The sequence below is a fragment of the Pleurodeles waltl genome, chromosome 3_1, assembly GCF_031143425.1.
Source record: "Pleurodeles waltl isolate 20211129_DDA chromosome 3_1, aPleWal1.hap1.20221129, whole genome shotgun sequence".
Lineage (NCBI taxonomy): Eukaryota > Metazoa > Chordata > Amphibia > Caudata > Salamandridae > Pleurodeles > Pleurodeles waltl.
Window position 1 is genome coordinate 1,438,292,272 of NC_090440.1, and position 20,662 is coordinate 1,438,312,933.

The window sequence follows — 20,662 nt, forward strand, 5'->3', positions numbered from 1 at the left end:
GCTTTCTTCATCCTCCTGCCAAAGGTTCTCCAAGGACTTGGACTGAGTTTGCTTAAGGAAAGTACCCTCTTCTTGGCATGGTTACCCACACTGTTTGCCTGCTGTCAATGTGCTTTGACTGTGTTCACTGGGATCCTGCTAAAGAGGACCCAAGTGGTTGTGCTCGCTCCCTCTAGATTTGGTTACTTAGGACTTTGCACACCCCACAACTGGCATACTGGTTCCCCCATGTAAGTCCCTAGTATATGGCACCTAGGTACCCAGGGAATTGGGGTACCAGGGGTCCCCTTCGGCTGCAGCACATATTGTGCCGATAGGAGACCATGCAAAATGTGCCTGCAGGCCTGCCAGTGCAGTCTGCGTGAAAAGGTGCATGCACACTGTCACTACAGGTCACTGCACCAGGTCACTGTAAGTCACCTCTATGGTAGGCCATCCTAGCCCAGAGGGCAGGGTGCAGGTACCTATGTGGAAGAGCACCCCTGCGTGAGCAGAGGTGCACCTACGGACTCCAGCTCCATTTATTGGACTTCGTAAGTGCAGGGAAACCATTTTACCAGTGCACTGGACACAGCTGTGTCCAGCTACATAATGGTAACTCCGAACCTGGGCATGTTGGATATCAAACATGTCTGAATCATACCCCAATAGTGTTGCCAGTATTGACTGTATGGTTCCATACACTCTAGGGCCTCCTTAGAGGACCCCCAGCATTGCTCCTCTCAAACAGGTTTCTGCCCTCATGCTGCTTGACCAGCTCACGCAGAGAAAGGCAGAAAAAAGGATTTCCTGGGGGAGAGGAAGGTAACACCCTCTCCCTTGCAAATAGGTGTTACATGGCTTGGGAGGGATAGCTTCCTCAAGCCACCTGTTTGCTTTGAAGGGCACATTTGGTGCTCTCCTTGCATAAACCTGTTTAAACCAGTCTAGGGACGCCCAAGTCCCTGCTCTGGCACAAAACTGGAAAAAAGGAAAGGGGAGTGACCACTCTCCTTTTCATCACCACTCTAGGGGTGGTGCCAGGGTACCTCCAGGTGGCTACTTGATTCTGCCACCTTAAATCCAAGGTGGGCAGAGGCCCCTGGGAGTATCTGAGTGGCCAGGTCAGGGAGGTGACGTCACAGCCCCCCTCCCGATAGGTTGTCATCCTGCTAGGTGACTAATCCCCCTTCCTGGGCTATTTAGGGACTCCCACGTGGGTGGGTCCTTGGAATACACGTGCACGATTCCAGCAGGACTCCTCTGCATCGTTTAATTAATCTTCTGGCCATTGAGACTGAAACTGGACACTCCAGGAACAGACAATCTGCAACTTCAGTGACGACTCCCCTCTGCAACATTGTTTCTCTTGCTCCTTCCAGCAACTGCAACATTTCCCCTGCTGTGCATCCTCAGAGGATGACATGTCTTCAGCCTGCACAAGAACTAAGAAGGAATCTCCTTTGGTGAGAGGAAGTCACTCCCCTGCATCCGCAGGCACCAAGTGCAGCGATGACCGGCTGCATGGATCTTCTCTCCTTCGGAGCTGCATGGATCCTGCATCACAGGTGTGGCCTGGAGTGAACCCCTTGGTGCTCTCTACCAGCTGTTCAACTTAGGGACAGTAAGCCTTGCCTCTCCTTGCACAACAGCACCCCTGTGTACCACAACTCTTGCAGCTACCAAGGCTTGTTTGTTCCCCCTCCAAGGGATCTTCAGGCTCCGTGTAGCCCCGGCCCCAGCACTCCTTCCGGCAAAGCAAAGTCTCCTGCCTGCTGCTCTAGCGACGTGGTACACTCCTCCAGGTGTACTGAGTGGGTCTCACTGAGACTCCAGTGTCTGCTGCCAGTGGGTTGCCTGTGGGGGCTGACTACTCTTCTTGTGGCTCTCCCAGCTGCTCAGAGTCACCCCGGACTCGCCTACTTGGGTCAAATCGCCTGGACCTTGCTGGTCCTCTTCAGCCTTGCAAAACCTTCTTCTCAGACTCTTGCATTTGCTGAGCTTTTTTGGTGGTATTCCAACACCACTGACGCATCACTCCTGAGACTCCTCTTCAGCTCATGTTCTGCACACTGCGGACCTTCTTCATCCACTGCCGACCTGGTCCTGCATCCACAGAAGGGTGGTTAGTGACTCTTGCCACTACTGGAAACTCCATCTCGACCTGGACTTAGTCACCTTCCTTTGCAGGATCTCTTATGTCAGGATCCACCTTTGGGTTCTTCCAGTCTTGGTTGGGTTTTGGGCAATCCTTTTCCAAAGTCCTCCTATTGGTTTTGGGGAAAACCAGGTACTTTCCTCTGCTTTCCTGATCACTCTGGTACTCACCTCTTGGGGTTTCTAGTTCCTCCAGCTCCCATCTACTGATTCCACTTTCTTGGGTGGGGAACTGCCTTTCATATTCCAATTTTTAGTATATGGTTTGGTCCTCCTCTAGGGCCCTCATTGGTTGCTATTGCTTTTGCCAAGGCCTATTGCTCTCTATGCTATTTACTGATTCCTAATGTGTATATAATAGTGTGTTTACTTACCACCAGTTCGGGGTTTGCCTATCAGTATTTTAGTATTTGTGTTACTATAATAAAGTAGCTTTATTTTTGTAACACTGTGTGGTTCTTTCATGGGGTAAGTGCTGTGTGACTGTAGTGGTATTGCATAAGCTTTGCATGTCTCCTAGGTAAGTCTTGGCTGCTCATTCCCAGCTACCTGGCTTCCTAGACACTGCCTACACTTCACTAATAGGAGATACCTGGACCTGGTATAAGGTTATAACACCATAGGTTCTCACCACACACCTGGCCAGCTTCCTACATTTGCCCCCGGTTTAGAAGTCTCAGCAACATCAAAGACTTCACCTGCCAGCACCTGGGCTCTCTTGCTGAGAGTCCTGGTTTGCAAAGTGGTGCCAAACTCAGTTCTTAGGCCCTTGGGAGTGACATCTGATATAGCCCAGAAGAAACCAAGTACATCGACTTCAGAACCGGTACCACTGTGAGTCCATGCCGCTGCCTGCACTGGAGCTGTGGTCTCTGCTGAGTGAGACCAATGCTGCAGGCCTGACGAAGCTGCAGCACCTCTGCGTCCCACCACAGTGTGAGTCCCAAGTGCTGTGTCACCAACGTCTTTGACACTCAACTCCGACACAACACCTGTGGCCCCTTGGTATGACTGCAACACCACAAAGCCGACGCACCGCATCTTGACCTGCCAGGTTAATTAACCTCACCGGATCGTAAAGAACCAACGCCTCACCACTGACGTCGCAATACCTCCCTTACCTCCCCAGCAACCGTAAGGAACAGACGCCCCAGGCTTGTGTATTTTGGATTTATGTTGTTTTGGTCTTATTTTACTCAGATACGTATTGGCTATTTCCTAACCTGGTGTGGAGTGCTTCTGTGGTGTACTAAACTGGTGTGGAGTACATTTGTGATGTTTTCACTGTGTTACTTTGTGTGTGTACAGATTGCTTCTGAGATAAGTGACTGCTTGTGCCAAGCTACCAAAGTGGCGCGCATGGGTTATCTTAGTTCTGGGACTCCCTTACACTGTCTGGAGTAAGGGTCCCAACTTGGACAGGGTGCAAACCACTGCCAAATAAAGACCCCATTTCTAACATTTACCACAAACAAAAAAAGGTCTAATATCACCTACAAGTAGGCTGGGGAAAGTACATAGCAACTGAAGAATGGGAGAAAGACACCAAAAGAAGTAAAGAGAAGGAAATAAAGAGGGAGAAGAGAGAAAGATCCCATGAGTGGAAATCATACAGAAACCAGCTGAGGATGGAACTGAAATGATGATCTCCCATACTTAGTACACTTACCTGTGCCTACTTTTCTTTCCCGAGGTACTCCGGTCTAGGAATCCGCATTACCTGAGGAAAAAAAGGAAAGTAAGATTTAAGGAAATGTTTAAAAAACAGATACCTTAATAAAAAAACCATCGAACTGACAAGTCTGTAATTTCTTTTTGGTTCCCTTCACATGCAATGATCTGAACAGTCTAAACCTATGTAATAAAGTAGTCCATCACTAAACTGAGTGTGTTTCCCCATAATAGACTGAACCAGACTTACATGTGGTGACAGAAGTGGGATCATTTGCCCTGGTAAAAGATGGAGATTGTAATTCATTGGCTAGCTGAAGGACAACAGAAGCTGGAATGAGCTTTTGAGAGGAATATTTTTCAGGTCACTAAAAATCAAGCAGAACAATTATACAAGTGTGTGAATGCCAGTTACACTTTGCCACTGGGATCACTCCAAGGGGCTAGTACCTGTGGAGCCCACCATCTCACTTCAGAATTTTGCACCTGGAGATGATCCTGAAGAGTTCCTGATCATCTCTGAAAGGGCAGCAAAAGCTTGTGGATGTCCCATAGATCGAAGGCCACTCTACTGTTGGTGTGGGGAAGCTCAAGCAGTGTATAAAATGGCCATTTCTACAGGAGACATATATATATAGATTGGGAAGAGATGAAGAAACGTACAGTCTCAGTTTTTGCAAAGAAAGAGGTTTTCTAGGAGATATCCCTGGAACATGATTTTTCCAACTCAAGGATGCTGCAGACAGATGGCTTAAACCCTATTTATCCTCCAAGGAAGAAACAATGGGCAAAATGTATCTAGAACAGTATTTGGAGGTGCTGACCTGTTTCACAAAAAAAAAAAAAAACTGTTGAAACAGCATCCTGGCTTAACACTGGAACATGCCATAGAGCCAGCAAACACTTTTACAAGAGTACATCGAACCAAGCACTTCCAATAATATACCAAGGGTCCTAAGTACAAACTCTGGAAGCTTTTCCAAGAAAATACCCAGTTCTCAAAAAGAGACTACCGTTTTGTGCTCAGTAAGGCCCAACCAAATCAACCCTAAAGGTTGCAGTTTACAAATTTGGGAAATGGAGGGGGTCCATTGGCCCAGTTTTCTTGGAACAAGAAAATGGAGTAAGAGCAAACTGAAGTGAACTATTTACCAAGTCCCATTTACTATACACATGAAACAGGTGCCACTTACTACACAAGTCTACAAGTAAATTATAAATGGGTCATAGCTTTACTAGACTCATAGTGTAGTCAATTGGTTATGAGAGATAGTTCGGAACTTCCACAACAGATTATTCCAAATCGACAATTCTGTGTTAAGTGGGTTCATGGTGACCAAAAAAAAATGTATCCATTCACAAAAGTTCTAGTGAAACCTGTATACGACCAAGAAACTTGGCTGGCGGTTGAGGTGATACTTAGTCTTCTGGAAAAGTAAACTTGGCACTGAAAATCCTCAATTTTTCTCCCTTCTTAAAGAGACTAAGGGCCAGATGTAGGAACATTCAGAATTGCGACAAGCAATTTGCGAGTCGCAAATCGGAATGTTGGATGGTGTCCCAGACACCATCTGCGATTCGCAAGGGGGTCGCAAAAGCCCACCCCATGAATATTCATGAGGTGGGTCGCAATTTGCGCCCCCTTGCGAATGGCGGCCCTCACAGGGATGGTGGCCTGCTGCAGACAGCAGACCACCATGTCTGTGACTGCTTTTTAATAAAGCAGTTTTTTTGTTGTAATGCAGCCCGTTTTCCTTTAAGGACCACTGCCTGCTCTGAAAAAATGTTTGCTGTGCCATTTTCAACGGGCAGGGGTCCCATCGGGGGTTACCACCCATTTCAAAAGGGTGCAAACTGAGATTGGTTTGCGACCGCGTTCGTGGTCACAAAGCAATCCTGCATTGCACTGCGACTCGCAATTAGGAAGGGAGCACCCCTTCCTAATTGCAACTCGCAAGTTAGGTAACCAGGTTTGTGCATTGCAAGGTGCTTTTTGCACGTTGCAAACAGCGAAATTCGCTGTTTGAGACATGCAAAAAGCTTTGTACATATGGCCCTAAAAGAGGAAACGTCTTGGTTAAATGAAGCACCTTTTCCCACAGAAAAATATTAGATACAAGTAAATCATTGAAGGTTCAGAAGTCAGACGGAGAAATGGGAACAAATGTGTAAGGGGCATCCCAAAATGCTCTGGTGACCCAGGAACTTGTGGAGTTGGACAAAAAGTTTAGAGAAGCAAAATAAACTACTCTACTCTTCACTATGCATGGCAGAAGGCCTGTGAAGAGGAAGGAAAGAACTCTCAGGTATATCTGTTTCAGAAAGAGAATAGTTTGCTGTTTCGAACAGAGTGAAGAGACGAGTTTCTCTTTCTTACATTTTCAGAGAACATTTTCTTCTTTGCTCATTTACTTCTTATGGCAGGGCTTTTTGGGACATTGAAAATGTCCCAAGTCATATCAGTCCAGTTTCATTTGCTAGATATAATATCCCAAGACAAGAACTATTGTTAGGAATGTGAGATGTCAGCTAAAAACCCATCACCCTCTTGGGTTCCTCTACAGAAAATGTAGAATTTGGAATCCATTTGAAAGGGTAGGTCTGGATCTTGTAGGTCTTTTGATCCACTCTGCCAAAGAGTAGAACTATGTATAGGTCCTAGTAGATTATGCCCCAGATATACCAAGGCAGCTCCTCTTAGGGAAGCCACTAAAAGCATTGCCAATAGTATGGTCCAAATTTAACAAGGGTATGTTTCCCAGAAGAAATCCTTAACAGACCAAGGGACTCCTTTTGTTTGTAAACGAATGGTCCAAATCTGAAAACAACTAAATATAAAACATATATGCACCTTGGTGTACCACCCACAAACCGCGATGGGTTAGTACAACGCTACAATGGGAACTTAAAGATAATCTTTAAAAAAAAAAATGCTTATTGGACAGGAAAAAAATGGGATCCGTTTCTTCCCTTGCCCTTGTTTGCGATCCATAACAAAGTTCATGGTAGTCTGGGTTGTTCCCTCTTCAAATTACTTTTTGGGCAAAAACCCAGAACACTACTGGGGAGATTACTGGAGTGATTACTGGAGCAGCCTAGGAGCAAGACTGCTGGGAAGAGAGAACTCTGGCAGACCATACAACCTAACTGAAAGCATTATTAGGAAAACTTAAGAGAATGAAATTTAGTTCTATACAATTTAGAAAAGGCCCCACAACAAGGACAATCTTTATTACTGTGGTAGAAAATGGAGATTATCCAAAGTTGGTGAATCATCCCTAGCACCAGCACGCACCACCGAAAACAATCTATGCCCAAGTGGCAAGGACCACATAAAATCAGATTGAATTGGATGAGTACTTATAAGCTACAGCTAACAGAGGTTGTCTGTAAATATGTCATTAATTTACAAAAAAAAGTAAATGGTAAGATCCCCCTACTAGACCACACAAAACAGAGACATGGAAACTACACCGTCTATAACCATTTGCTAAAATTTGTTTTTTTTACCTTCCCAGTAGGACACACCTGGCTGGCTATACATGCCATTCACTCAGAAGTGGGTAAAGCTGTCAAACAATGGCCTTGTTGTATACCTGAAGCCCCATGACTAGCTATACAGGGAGAAGTGGAACAAATACTCAAGCTAGTGGTAACTCAACCCTGTGCCAGCAACTAGTATTCTTCTATTGTCCTTGTCCCCAACTGGGCGTGACTATACAATTTGGCATCAGTTTTAGAGCCGTAAATGAGGTATTGAAGTTCGATAACAACCCCTTAACAGCAGTAGGAGGGTTGGTTGAACAACTAGTTGAATCCCTGTATAACCATCACATACCTTATGAAAGGCTACTGGCAGATTCTCTTGCATCTGGAGGATAAGGAAAAAAACACCTTTTCAACACCCTAAGGGCTTTTCCAGTTTACCATTCTTCCCTTCAGACTACAGGGAGCTCCATTAACCTTTAAATGCTAATGAACTGAAACTTCCAATCACATACAGGTTACATCTCCGGTTACCTAGATGATATTGTCATTCTTAGTACGAACTGGCAAGAACATCTCCTCCAATTACAAGGTGTGCTGGCTGAACTACAAATAAAAGGCCTTCACATCAATCAGGGGTGTGGAATTTATTAAAATATCTACTTGTCCAGGGGACAGGTTGCTTCTCAAATCTACTTGTCCTGTAAAAAGATCTACTTGTCCCTTTGGTGCCATGTAGTGTGGCGACAAATTATGGCAGCAATCTCATTATGTAAGTGCTCTGATAATAGCCTCTCTGATTATGCCAGAGCTTGAATACTTGCAGTTTAAATCCCTACTGTAGAAATTTACTTATTTTGCCACCTTTCAGCAGATCTGCATACTGGGGCTGGAGGAAGCAGTAAGCAATAGTTCCAGGGCTCGAATGCCTTTGAGTCTGCAAACCTACTAACCTGCATGTTTTAAAGATTTTTACCAGCTTCTCTCTAATATTTTCCCATAATAAGAAAGGTTGGACATTTACTCCTGACAATGGCAGAATTAGAACTTCTTCCAGGGTTGGGAAAAAAGTGGCTGGAGGGAAAATGAACTTGCAAATGCTCAATAGATTTTTACATAAGCAAATCTACACATCGTATTTACCCATGCTAAAATACAGTTCACAAATATTTTATAGAGGTACGACATATACCATGGGTGCACTTTTGTGACTTTCTTTAAGAATTTGGGGCCGCATGTAGGTAGGTTCAGATTTGCGACCTGCAAATTGCGAGTCGCAAATCCGAATGTAGGATGGTGTCCCTGACATCATCTGTGATTCGCAAGGGCTTCGCAAATGCCCACCTCATGAATAATCATGAGGTGGGTCGCAATTTGCGACCCCCTCGCAAATGGCGGCCCTCACAGGGATGGTGGCCTGCTGGAGACAACAGACCACCATGTCTGTGACTGCTTTTCAGTAAAGCAGTTTTTTTTTTTTTTTTTTTGTAATGCATCCCATTTTCCTTAAAGGAAAACGAGATGCATAACAAAAACGAAAAATGAAACGTTTTCGTTTCATTTTTTCAGAGCAGGCAGGGGTCCACAGGACCCCTGCCTGCTCTGAATTTTTTTTACAGTGACATTCACAATGGGAAAGGGATCCCATGGGGATCCCTTCCCTTTTGCAAAAGTGTTAGCACCCATTTGAAATGGGTGCAAACTGCGATTGGTTTGCGCCCGCGGTCACAAAACAATCCTACATTGCACTGCGAGTCGCAATTAGGAAGGGAACACCCTTTACTAATTGCGAGTCGCAAACCCGGTTTGCGTTTCAGTAACCAGGTTACCGAATCGCAAAACTGGGTTTGTGCATCGCAATGTGCTTTTTGCACGTTGCAAACAGCGAAAGTCGCTGTTTGCAACATGCAAAAAGCTACCTACATGTGGGTCTTGGTCCCTAATTAGGTCTGGTGTTAACAAAGACATTTTGTTTTTATTAAACTTCTATTTCTCTCTCTTTCGGCTGGCTTTACTGTGAGTGATCGCATTCTGCTCTTCCACAAGGAGCATATTGCCACACAAAGTAGTTTTGTTCAGTGTCAGGAACTACAGTGGCAATCGGTGACGTAACGAAACTGGAGGGTGCCCCTTTGCAAAGAACATGGAGGAGCCCCCTCTCCAGACTCACTCAGGGCAGGTGCTGTGCTGAAGGGGCCCCCTGGAGGGCGGCTGCGGGGCCTTTGTTATGCCGCTGGTGGCAATGTGTGCTTTTAGAGTTCAAAATCTTTTTGAGGGGGTTTTGCCACTGTTTGTTACAATGTTGAGGGCCTGGTAGCTCCCACAACAATAAAGTGTTACAAAAGCCATGTCAAAACAAGACACGCATTGATGAAACTAAAAGACTTCTAAAAATATGTCAGATCAGATGGCGTTGTCAGGGTTTGTTTATTTTCATGCTTTCCATAATCGTGTTGAAAATGGTTACACTGATTTTCCATTAGAAATATTTTTGGGAAATACCAGCATGCATCAACACATTTTACTAAATGACACTTCATTTGCATCTAATCAGAGAGCATTCTGGGAGCATTATATTTAGCCTCATAGCCTTTTCAAACATGTGTATACACTTTTTTTTTTTTTTGTACTGGAACCAACGTCAGTAGTGAAGTGTGACCTTAAAACATTTATTTACAGCACTCACCCTAATAATGAAGGCTTTCAAATAATGAACCATAAATACAAGTTCGAACAGCATTATCTTTTGGAAACACATTACCTCAACTGCAGAGAGTTCCACTCTCTGTAAACAGGCAGCCAAAGGGTTTGTGCTGCAGGGGGTTGGGCCTACTTGTCCCAAGGACAAAGTAAACATAAAAACTTGTTGCCCTTGAACCCAAACAAGGTGTCCCGGGCGTCGGGCGATAGGAATTCCACATCCCTGCATCAATGGAAAGAAATCCAAACTACCCCACAATAAGAATAGGTATCTGAGATACTTACTTGGTGAGGGTCTGATTAAACCCCAAACGGAGAACCTGCGGGTGATCACGGATGTCCCATTCCCACAACAAACAAAAAAAGAGGCATATGAGGGCATTTATAGCCTTATGGGATTTTACAGACAGTCTTTCCAAACTATTTTAAGATCTCTGTCTCTTTAACAGACAGGGTAAAGACAACAACCAAACTTAAGTCCTCTCAAGTACCCTCTCTGATGCCCCTCAAAGCCTTCGAAGATTTAAAAAAAAAAAAAACGAAATTCCTCTAAACTCATTTTACAATCTCCAGAAGTGTTTTTTCCTCAGATAAATGATGTGAGGAAAGAAAAGCCAGACGTATTTGTAAGTTGTAAGCTGTTCCCACAGAAGACAAAATATGCTGCTATCAAGAGAGCACTTGGCTATTAAATAAGCATTTCTGCTATTTTTTAGACAGCAATTATTTATCTTGTAAACAAATAATGCTCCTCTGACCTGGATAAGTAGTAATATGAGTAATAATGCTAGGGTAGTGTGCTGGCTCCTGTCCTTTCAGACTTATCATTTTGAAGTCTGAAATGAAAAGGACTTACCCGAGTCTCCAGGAGTAGACCGCCCCCAGATGCGACCTGAAAGAGAAACAAAAGTTGTAGGAAGGGAGAAGGGACTAAAACAAGGAAACAGTGGAAAGAAAGAAAAAACAAAAAAACAGAAGTACTCTTATTTCCTTACACGGAAGGAGACACAAGCACCAAAACCGTTGAAGGACAAAGGGAAGGGGCGTGATCTAAGGAGGGAAAGACGCAGATGGGAAGGAAGACTCACAAAAAGGAAGGTCGACACCAACAGAGGCATAAATAGAAGAGTGAGCAGAGTTAGTGTGGACAAAAGTTGTTACTTGCAACGCCAACAAAACACAAGCGCAGAAGTGTAGGAAGGGCAGACTGCATTTTGTCCGTTAAATTCCCTGAGACTGTCAGACAGCAGAAGTATGACCCCGTTTATGAGGCTGGAATACAGAGGAGAGATGTAACTGCTTAGTTAAAAATGGTAGTGTTATTTTGTGTCCTTTCTTCAGTTTTCCATTCTTTTTGCAAACCTTAAGTGCTACTCAATTTGCTTAATCTTGCTCATCTATGTGGTTACTGTTCAGCGATTGGAAAGTACAGATTAGACGTAGTACTATGAGGTCAGTTAGACTACAAAACTAAATGAAGGTGAAAGCATAAACCTACACCTTAGACTCAAGGGGTGCTGTACCAAGAATAAATAAAGGTCAAATACCTCCTCCAAACTGGAGGAAGTACCTAACAACTGAAGAATAGGTGGAAGACAACAAAACAAATGAAGATAAAATAATAAAGAGAGGAGAAAGACTCCATGACAGCAAATCATACAGAAATCAGCTGAGAACAGAACAGGAATACTGAAAACCCATACAGAGTACACTTACCTGTGCCTACTTTTATTTTCCAAGGTACTATGGTCTGGCAATCTGCATTACCTGGGAGAAAAAAGTAAAAGAAGATTCAAGGTAACCTCAAATCAAGAGACTAATAAAACAACCAGCCAAATTGGACAAATGTGTCATTTTGTACTGTTAACATGCAAAGGTCTGACAGTCTGAACACGACTTACAACTTTTAAATACCATGCACCCTGCCTGCCTTCTGGACTACAAGGCCTTCATAGTGGGGACGTATTCATATATAAAAGGGAAGTTATGATTTGTCAAAAGAGTTTATTACGACATGTTGAACTGTAGTGTTTAAACTTCCACAACCAGGCTAAAATGGTAGGCCTGAAGCCATGTTTTATACTGTTGATGTAGTGGATGGCTCAATAGGTGCTGGCATCCACCAGTGGCATTAATCTTTTCAGGCCCTGGGCATATTTTGTATCAGTTACTAGGGACTTATAGGTAAAGTAAATACACCAATTAGGAATGTGCCAATTCAACCATGTTTGAAGAAGGAGCACAAGCACTTTACCATTGGTTAGCAGGGTTAAGAGAGAGGCAGATGGGGAAGGTTCCACTTCTCCTCCAGTTATGCTAGGTTTAAACTCACTAACTTTAAATACATTCATATGACCAGACTCTCTCGGTGAGCTACATAAACTGAAGCTGGAAAAAAGGGGAGAGACTGTCCTAAATTTATGGCGAAGGAAGCAGATTTTATACACTATGTGGTCCTGTGCTAAAAAACAGGAATAGTGCAGACAAGTGCCCTTGGAAATACAAGGGTTGACTTGAGCTATGGGACAAGAGATGTGAACATTGCTCCTCTGGATGCACAGAAGGGAGAGAAAGAAGAGCATGAAATCTAAGTATTTGAATTTGTGGTTGTTACTGGCTGGTAGACAAACAGCTATGTACTAGCTCCAGCCAGCAAAAGAAGCCCACATTTTGAAGACAGGAGTAAATCCCAGAGCAGGCCGGAATCAGGACGCTTGGAGGAACTTGATGATGCAAACGTCTTCCTCATCAGACGACTTAAACCCATAGGAAATGGGGTCAGGTTTGCACTATAAAGAAAAATAGATTAACAGGTATTATTTACTGGTGGGGCGTGGCCAACTGGGTCAAGATGGCAGACACATGTTGAAAGTGCTCCACACCGCAGCCCCATTAACCTCGACAAACAACATATGCAGAGGGCCCATCGGACAACGGAAAAGGGACGGCTGCTCTAGAACCCGTAGGCGGGCTGGGTGACCCAACTGGAGCCAAAAGCACCTGCCCTCAAGCAGCAAAATACGACGTATGCATCTGGACGTGGCCGCTCTGTGCCCGAGGGCTGCGGAGATCCTCGCAGGCGCGGACCTGGCCGTTGTGAGAAGCAGCAACACAGACCGATGATGGAACCAGCCTGGAGGGTGGCTGGAGTGGAGGCCTGAAAAAGTATGTTCTCTCCCTGAAGCAGGGACACTCCCCCAAAGATCCCAGGCCAGCAGGCCTGCAATAGAAAATGACAGTGGTGCCGGAAGACGCCGCAGGATCTCCCCGATCGCAGCTAGGAGAAGCGCGGTGAGCAGCAGGAGACAAAAACATGAAGGTAAACGCACGCTCTGCTGGGGGCTGGGAGGACGACAACACTGCAGTGCGATAAAGCGGCCCGGGGGCCACATCGGGCCCAGGCATGTGGTGGCTGCCATGCACCGCCTACCCTGCGATACATTGGGCGAAGCCCACACAAAAAGCCTACTGGGCTGGGGCACTGCCTCAGAGGCACCATGGTCCGCAAAGCAAGCAGGCCTCCCCAGCAGAGTTGTTTTACCTATTACCAACTGCTCTGTGATCGACCAGATGCTTGTCTAAACCTTTGTGCTACAGGTGGGGGCCGGAAAGAACAGCAGGAAATCCCGGCACATGGCAAACAAGTTACTTACCTACGGTAACGCATTATCTGGTAGAGACTACCTAGCTGCAGATTCCTTACCTTAGAATTTCCTGGCCTCAGCTTGGAATCTGGAACTTTTGCAGAGGAATATCCTTGCGACAATCCCGGACCCTATTTAGACTTGTCCGCAAAGCAGGGAGGCATGGGTGGGTGACAGGAAACTGCAGCGAGATAGAGTCTCTACCAGATAATGCGTTACCGAAGGCAAGTAACTTGTTCATCTGATAGAGACTTCTAGTTGCAGATTCTTTACCTTAGAATAGGTACCCAAGCAATAACGTCCCGGCAGTTGGCTGTGGACAGAGCTTCTTACAGTAGAAAGTCTTGTAGTGACAATCTCTACATACCTGACTGTCCAGGCAGTAATGTCTTGCGAACGTGTAGAAGGATGCCCACGTCGCCGCATGCCAGATGTCTAGGACTGGAGCACCCCATGCTAATGCAGTGGTAGCAGCCTTGCCCCTGGTGGAATTACTTCTCAAGCCCTCTGGAGCGTGTTTATTGGCCAGTGCATAGCAGATCTTAATGCAGAGAACGGCCCAGCGAGAAATGGTTCAACTCTGCACTGCTTGACCTTTCTTTGTTTCCCACAGAGAGTTGGTCATATACCTGGACTCTTTTATGCAGTCAAGGTAGAGCGACAATGCTCTTTTTGGGTCTAGTTCGTGGAGTTGCGCCTCTTCTTTAGAAAGATGCGGTGGAGCAAAGACAGGGTGATGTTCTGACCCAGGTGAAATGGGGGTCACCACCTTAGGGAGGAAAGAGGCACAAGTTCGAAGGAACAATAGATCTTTCTTTACACTAATTTACAGAACGATTTCAACAGCAGGCATATACCGTCTTAGTGGAGGGACGCCTGGCTGTCAAAATAACTTTAGAGACTTTGGGAGGAAGGTTGAAAGCTGTCAACCTCCGCCGCTCAATTCCACGCATAAAGGCGGAGTTGACAGGTTCAGGTGGAGAACCTTACCTGCTGCTGCGACAAAAGATCTTCCCAAAGGGGTAGCCTGATTTGAAGATTGATGCTCATTTTCAGAAGCTAGGGATGCCAGACTCACCTTGCCCAGTCCGGAGCCACCAAGATTACTTGGGCCCGGTTGTCCTTGATCTTCTTGAGAATTCTGGGCAGAAGTGGTAAGGGCGGAAAGGCGTACAGGAGGCCTGAGCTCCACTCACAACAATAAGCGTTGTCGAGTGAGTGCCGCCTTGGAAACTCCAATGCGCAATACTGCTGCCATTGTGCATTCTCTGCGGAGGCGAATAGATCTAACCATAGCTCTCCTCACTGCTGAAAGAGTCTTGTGCCACCTTCGGGTGGAGAGACCACTCGTGACCCGCCCAGCATAAACAGCTCACTTTGTCTGCCCTACTGTTCAGAGAAACTGCTGGGTGTTGAACCACCAGGGTTATGCTCTGCTACTCCAGTCATGTCCAGAGACACAGGGCCTCTTGACAAAGGATACACAATCGCACTCTGCCCTGCTTGTTGCAGTACCACATTGCGATGGTGTTGTCCATAAAACACCTGTACCATCTTCCCTTTTACAAGAGGAAGAAATGCTTTCATTGCCAGTCAGATTGCCCGGAGATCCAGTAAGTTGATATGGAATCTGGATTCCGCTGGAGACCAGAGGCCTCCGATCTTCACCTCTCCCAGGTGTCCTCCCCATCCCAGAAGTCACTACTGTAAATGCTTGTTGGGGAAGACAAAGAAGTCTGCCTCTGACCCAATTGCAGTTCATTAACTACCACTGCAAATCTTTTGCAGTTCCCTCCGAGATCTGAACAGTGTCAGCAAGATGTCCTTGATGCTGTGCCCATTTGAACTTCAAATCCCACTGCAGAGCCCTCATATCCCATCTGGCATATTTGACTAACAGAATGCAGGAGGCCATGAGGCTCAACAGCCTCAGAGTCTGTCTTACCAAAATCCAGGACAGAGGCCGAAACATCGGAATCATAACCTGTATATCCTGTGTAGGAAAGTACCCTCTTATTGGCATGGTTAGCCCTACTTTCTGCCTGCTGTCAGTGTGTTTTTGACTGTGTTTACTGGGATTCTACTAACCAAGACCCCAGCAACTGTGTTAACGCTCTCTACATTTGGTTGCTTAGGACTTATCACATCCCACAATTTGCATACTGGTGCCCCATGTAAGCCCCTATTATATGGTACTTAGGTACCCAGGGTATTGGGGGGCACCAAGGATTCCCCATGAGCTGCAGCATTTATTGTGCCACCCATGGGAGCCCATACAACATTTGTATGCAGGCCTGCCATTGCAGCCTGTGTGAAAAGGTACATGCACCCTTTCACTACAGGTCACTGCACCAGGTCACTGTAGGTCACCCCTATGGCAGGCCCTCCTACCCCAGAGGGCAGGATGAAGGTAATTGTGTGTGTGAGCACGCCTGCATGAGCAGAGGTGCCCCTACAAACTCCACCTCCATTTTCTTGGACTTCGAAGTGCAGGGAAGCCATTTTACCCATATATTTGACATAAAGGTAACTCCGAACCTGGGCATGTTTGGTATCAAACATGTTGGAATCATACCCCAAAACTGTTGCCGTACTGGTTATATGATTATATGGACTTTGGGGGCTCCTTAGACGACCCACCAGCATTGCTTCTACTACTCTTTTGGGATTTTCCGGGCAGGCTGAGCTGCGACTACCCCTCGGACAGGTTTCTGCCCTCCTGCTGCTTGACCAGTTCAAGCAGAGGAAGGCAGAATAAAGGATTTCCTTTAGGAGAGGGAGGCAAAACCCTCTCCCTTTGGAAATAGATGTTACATGGCTTGGGAGAGGTAGTATCCCCAAGCCACCGGTATGCTTTGAAGGGCACATTTGGTGCCCTCCTTGCATAAACAGGTGTCCACCATTCCAGGGACTCCCGTTCCCTGTTCTGGTGCACAACTGGACAATGGGAAGGAGAGTGACCACTCCCCTGTCCATCACTACCCCAGAGGTGGTGCCCTGACCTCCTCCAGGTGGCCACTTGATTCTGCCATCTTGAATGCAAGGTGGACAGAGGTCCCAGGGAGCATATGAGTGGACAGGTCATACAGGTGATGTCACAGCTTCCTCCTGATAGGTTGTCACCCTGCTAGGTGATCAATCCACCTTCCTGGGCTATTTAAGGTCTCCATCCCAGGTGGGTCTTCAGATTCTATGTGCAAGAGTCCAGCAGGTTTCCTCTGCATTGTTCATTTTATCTTCTGACCACCGGGAATGCAACTGGACTCTCCAGGAACCGATAATCTGCAACTCCAGCGACAACTCCGCTCTGCAACATTGTTTCTCCAGTTCCTTCCAGCAACTACAACATTTCCCTGGCTGTGCATCCTCTGAGGGCGACGAGTCTTCAGCCTGCACAAAAAGTAAGAAAGAATCTTCCTTGGAGTGAAGGAGACACTCCCCTACATCCGCAGGCACTAACTGCAACTACGACCGGCTGAGTGGATCCCCTCTCCTCCGGAACTGTGTGGATACTGCATAACAGGTGGTGGTCCAGAGTGGTCCCCATGGCCCTCTTCATCAGCTGTCCAACTAGGGAGAAGGTAAGCCCTTGCCTCTCCTTGCAGGACAGTACCCCTGTGCACTGACTCTTGCAGCTACCAAGGCTTGTTTGTTCCTCTTTCAAGGGATCTTCAGACTCCGTGTAGCCCTGGCCTCCAGCACTCTTCCCTGCAAAGCACCATCTCCTGCCTGCTGTACTAGCGACGTGGGACTCCTCTTCAGGTGTGCTGAGTGGGCCTCACTGTAGCTCCTGCAGCCTGTGTGTCACCTGTGGGGCTGCCTCCTCTTCCTGTGACTCTCCCAGCTGCTGAGGGACACCTCGGACTACCACCCCCCACCCCCCACTCCCCTCCCCCCCCTTGGGTCGAGTCCCCTGGGCCTTGCTGGTCCTCTTCAGCCTTGCAAACTTTCATCTCCAACTCTTGCATTTGCCAAGACTTTTTGGTGTTTTTTCCAGCACAACTGACTGACTGCAACATGACCGCTGAAGTTGGTTTGCATCACTTCTGGAACGCTTCTTCTGCTTCTGCTTCTGTGCTGCACTACTGACTTTCTTCATCTACAGTCAACTTAGTCCGGCATCCACAGAAGGGTGGGTAGTGGCTCCTGCCACAGCTGGACCCTCCAACTTGAACTAGACTTGGTCCCCTTCTTTTGCAGGTCCTCTTCTATCAGGATCCACCTTTGGTTTCTTCCAGTCTTGCCTGGGTCGTGCACAGTCTTTTTACAAAGTTCTCCTGTGGGTTTGGGGAAAATCAGGTACTTACCTCGTCTCTCTTGGTCCCTGGGGGGGGGGGGGGAACCCTGGTACTTACCTCTTGGGGTTCCTAGTTCCTCCAGCTCCCCTCTACTGATACCACTTTTTTGGGTGAGGGACTGCCTTTCACATTCCACTTAGTATATGGTTTGGTTTCCCCCTAGGGCCTTCACTATTTGCTATGGTTTTTACTATTTGCTATTGCTTTCTATGCTAATCACCGACTTATAATGTGTACATAATAGTGTGTTTACTTACCTCCTGTTGGAGTATTGGCTATTTAGTATTTTAGTATTTGTGTTACTATAATAAAGTACCTTTATTTTGTTAACATTGTGTGGTTCATTCATGTGTGTAAATGCTGTGTGAATGTAGAGGTATTGAATAAGCTTTGCATTTGTCTTAGTTAAGTCTTGCCTACTCATCCACAGCTACCTCTAAAGAGCCCTAGCTTCCTAGACACTGTCTACACCTCACTAATAGGGGATACATGGACCTGGTATAAGGTGATAACACCACAGGTGCTGACCACACACCAGGCCAGCTTCCTAGATCCTGGACTCACTGCTCGGGAGGATAGGCACAAAACTGCACTGTGCACAGGGCAGCTCCGATGAAAGGGAGCGTCTGAGAGGGAGTCAGGTGTGACTTTGATACGTTTATAGTGAACCCCAGTGAACGCAGGAGGTTTGCCGTAGTCTGAAGGTGGGTGACGACTGTCTGGGGCGAAGGAGCCTTCAACAACCAGTCATCGAGGTAGGGGAAGACTGAAACCCCTAACCTGCACAGATAAGCTGCTACCACAGCCATCAATTTAGTGAACACCAGATGGGCGCTGGTAAGGCTGAAGGGGAGCATGGTAAATTAAAAGTGCTTGTGGCCCACTTTGAACCTCAGGTAAAACCTGTGGGCAGGCAGGATGGGGGTATCAAAATACCCATACTGCAAGTCCTACGCTACCATCTAGGCTCCTTGGTCTAGGGCAGACAAGAACCACGCCATAGTGAGCATTTTGAATTTCTCCTTTCTTAGGAAGAGTTTGCTATCCCGCAAATCCAGAATATGGTGAAGGCCCTTTGTTGGACCTGGCCCTTTTTGCAGGGTCATCCCCAAACTGTTTGCCTCCTTCCCCCTATTTTGTCTAACCAGTTTTTGTTGTCTTTAGGGCTCTGGGCACTTCGCCACTGCTAAACAGTGCTAAAGTGCATATGCTCGATGTGTAAATTGTATGTGTACTTGGCTTTTCCATGATTGGCACTATTGATTTACTAGTAACTCCCTAGTAAAGTGTACCAGAGACGCCCAGAGCTTGTAAACCAAATTCTACTAGTGGGCCTGCAGCACTGGTTGTGCCACCCACATAAGTAGCCATGCAGGTCAAGTAGCTTGAATAATCTACTCGCCCTAACTGTAATGTATTTGACCCGGAAACAGGTCTCAAATTGTCTGATTCTAGGCAAATATTGTATTTTACAGAGGCCTTTTTCTTCATTCTCACATTAGAGGGCACCTTCTATTTAAGTGATTTCAGCATTTCTGCTGTTAAAAAAAATGGATTAAGTACACTAAACGTTTGCTCCATGTATAATAAATCTAGCCCACATATAGGGTAGACATGATGTATGCATGACTTGCCTCTAGAGTACTACTAGCTTTGCCATCAGGGCAGGAGTGTTTATCAATTTATGTTTAAACACTCGCTTTTAATAAATACATTACTAAAGCATGATGTGGTAGAGCACTGTCATTTACAGATAGTAAATTTCCAAGAAATATCCAAAAACTTTCCCACTGACTGGTAGCTTTACTGATAACACTATATAGTGTATTAACAATAATCTGTGAAAGTTGGGTTTCAGAAAACATTTATCATTTGCACAACACCAAGTAAAGTGTTCTGACTTTTTTTTCCCCATTCTAATAAAATATATTTTTCATCTCACACAAGTAGAAAAAAATGGTCTTTCAAAGCCACTGAAATATATTTAGAAACGTTTGTAAAGTTGGCTTAGTTGTATAAATGTTGTGTGTTAGGAAAAACCTGATACCAAAAGCCTTTCATTTCACATAGGTCAGACAAAATCCTGGAACTCTGCTGTCACAAGGAAAAGTAACTGACTTTTGACCGTTGTCTCTGAACACAGAGCAAATGTGACAAGAAGAAGATTGAAAGGCATCTTAATTACTAATTCAGTTTCTGACTGAACAGAACACCTATTCTTTGTCCACTCCCCAGAAGGGTGCAGTGGAATCTAAAAATAGCTCGACCTCATAAAATAAAACTCGCAATAGCGAGTGGTGGAATCGATTATTTGAGCCCTGACCCACTTGCCAGGCCTAAACCAACCCTTTTTATACATGTAAGGCACCCCTAAGGTAGGCCCTATATAGCCCCATGGGCAGGGTGCAGTGTATGTTAAAGGTGGGACATGTACTGATGTGTTTTACATGTCCTAACAGTGAAATACCACCAAATCCGGTTTTCCCTCTTGCAAGGCCGATCTCTCTCACAGGTTAACATGGGGGCTGCCTTTAAATAACTTTCAGACACACTTTCCCTTTGGGAGCAGATAGAAATTTGGAGTTTGGTGTCTATGAACCCACAATTTAAAAATACATCTTTTGAGAAAGTTGTTTTTTAATTTGTCAGTTTGAAAATGCCACTTTTCTAAAGTGGGCATTTTCTTGGTTAAAACCATTCTGTGACTGTCTGCTTGTGTATTGCCTG

General features: G+C 45.8%; 1 protein-coding gene across 5 annotated transcripts in view; it reads right to left on the reverse strand.

Moving 5' to 3' along the window:
- The window catches only part of NKAPD1 (NKAP domain containing 1), a 248,975-nt gene that overhangs the window by 188,126 nt on the left and 40,187 nt on the right, over window positions 1–20,662 (reverse strand). For all 5 annotated transcript variants that reach the window (XM_069224985.1, XM_069224983.1, XM_069224984.1 and 2 more), the window contains 3 exons: window positions 11,710–11,760; window positions 10,850–10,885; window positions 3,806–3,856 (listed from right to left, as the gene is read on the reverse strand). The gene's annotated coding sequence lies outside the window, so the exon portion shown is untranslated. The remainder of the gene's footprint in view (window positions 1–3,805; window positions 3,857–10,849; window positions 10,886–11,709; window positions 11,761–20,662) is intronic.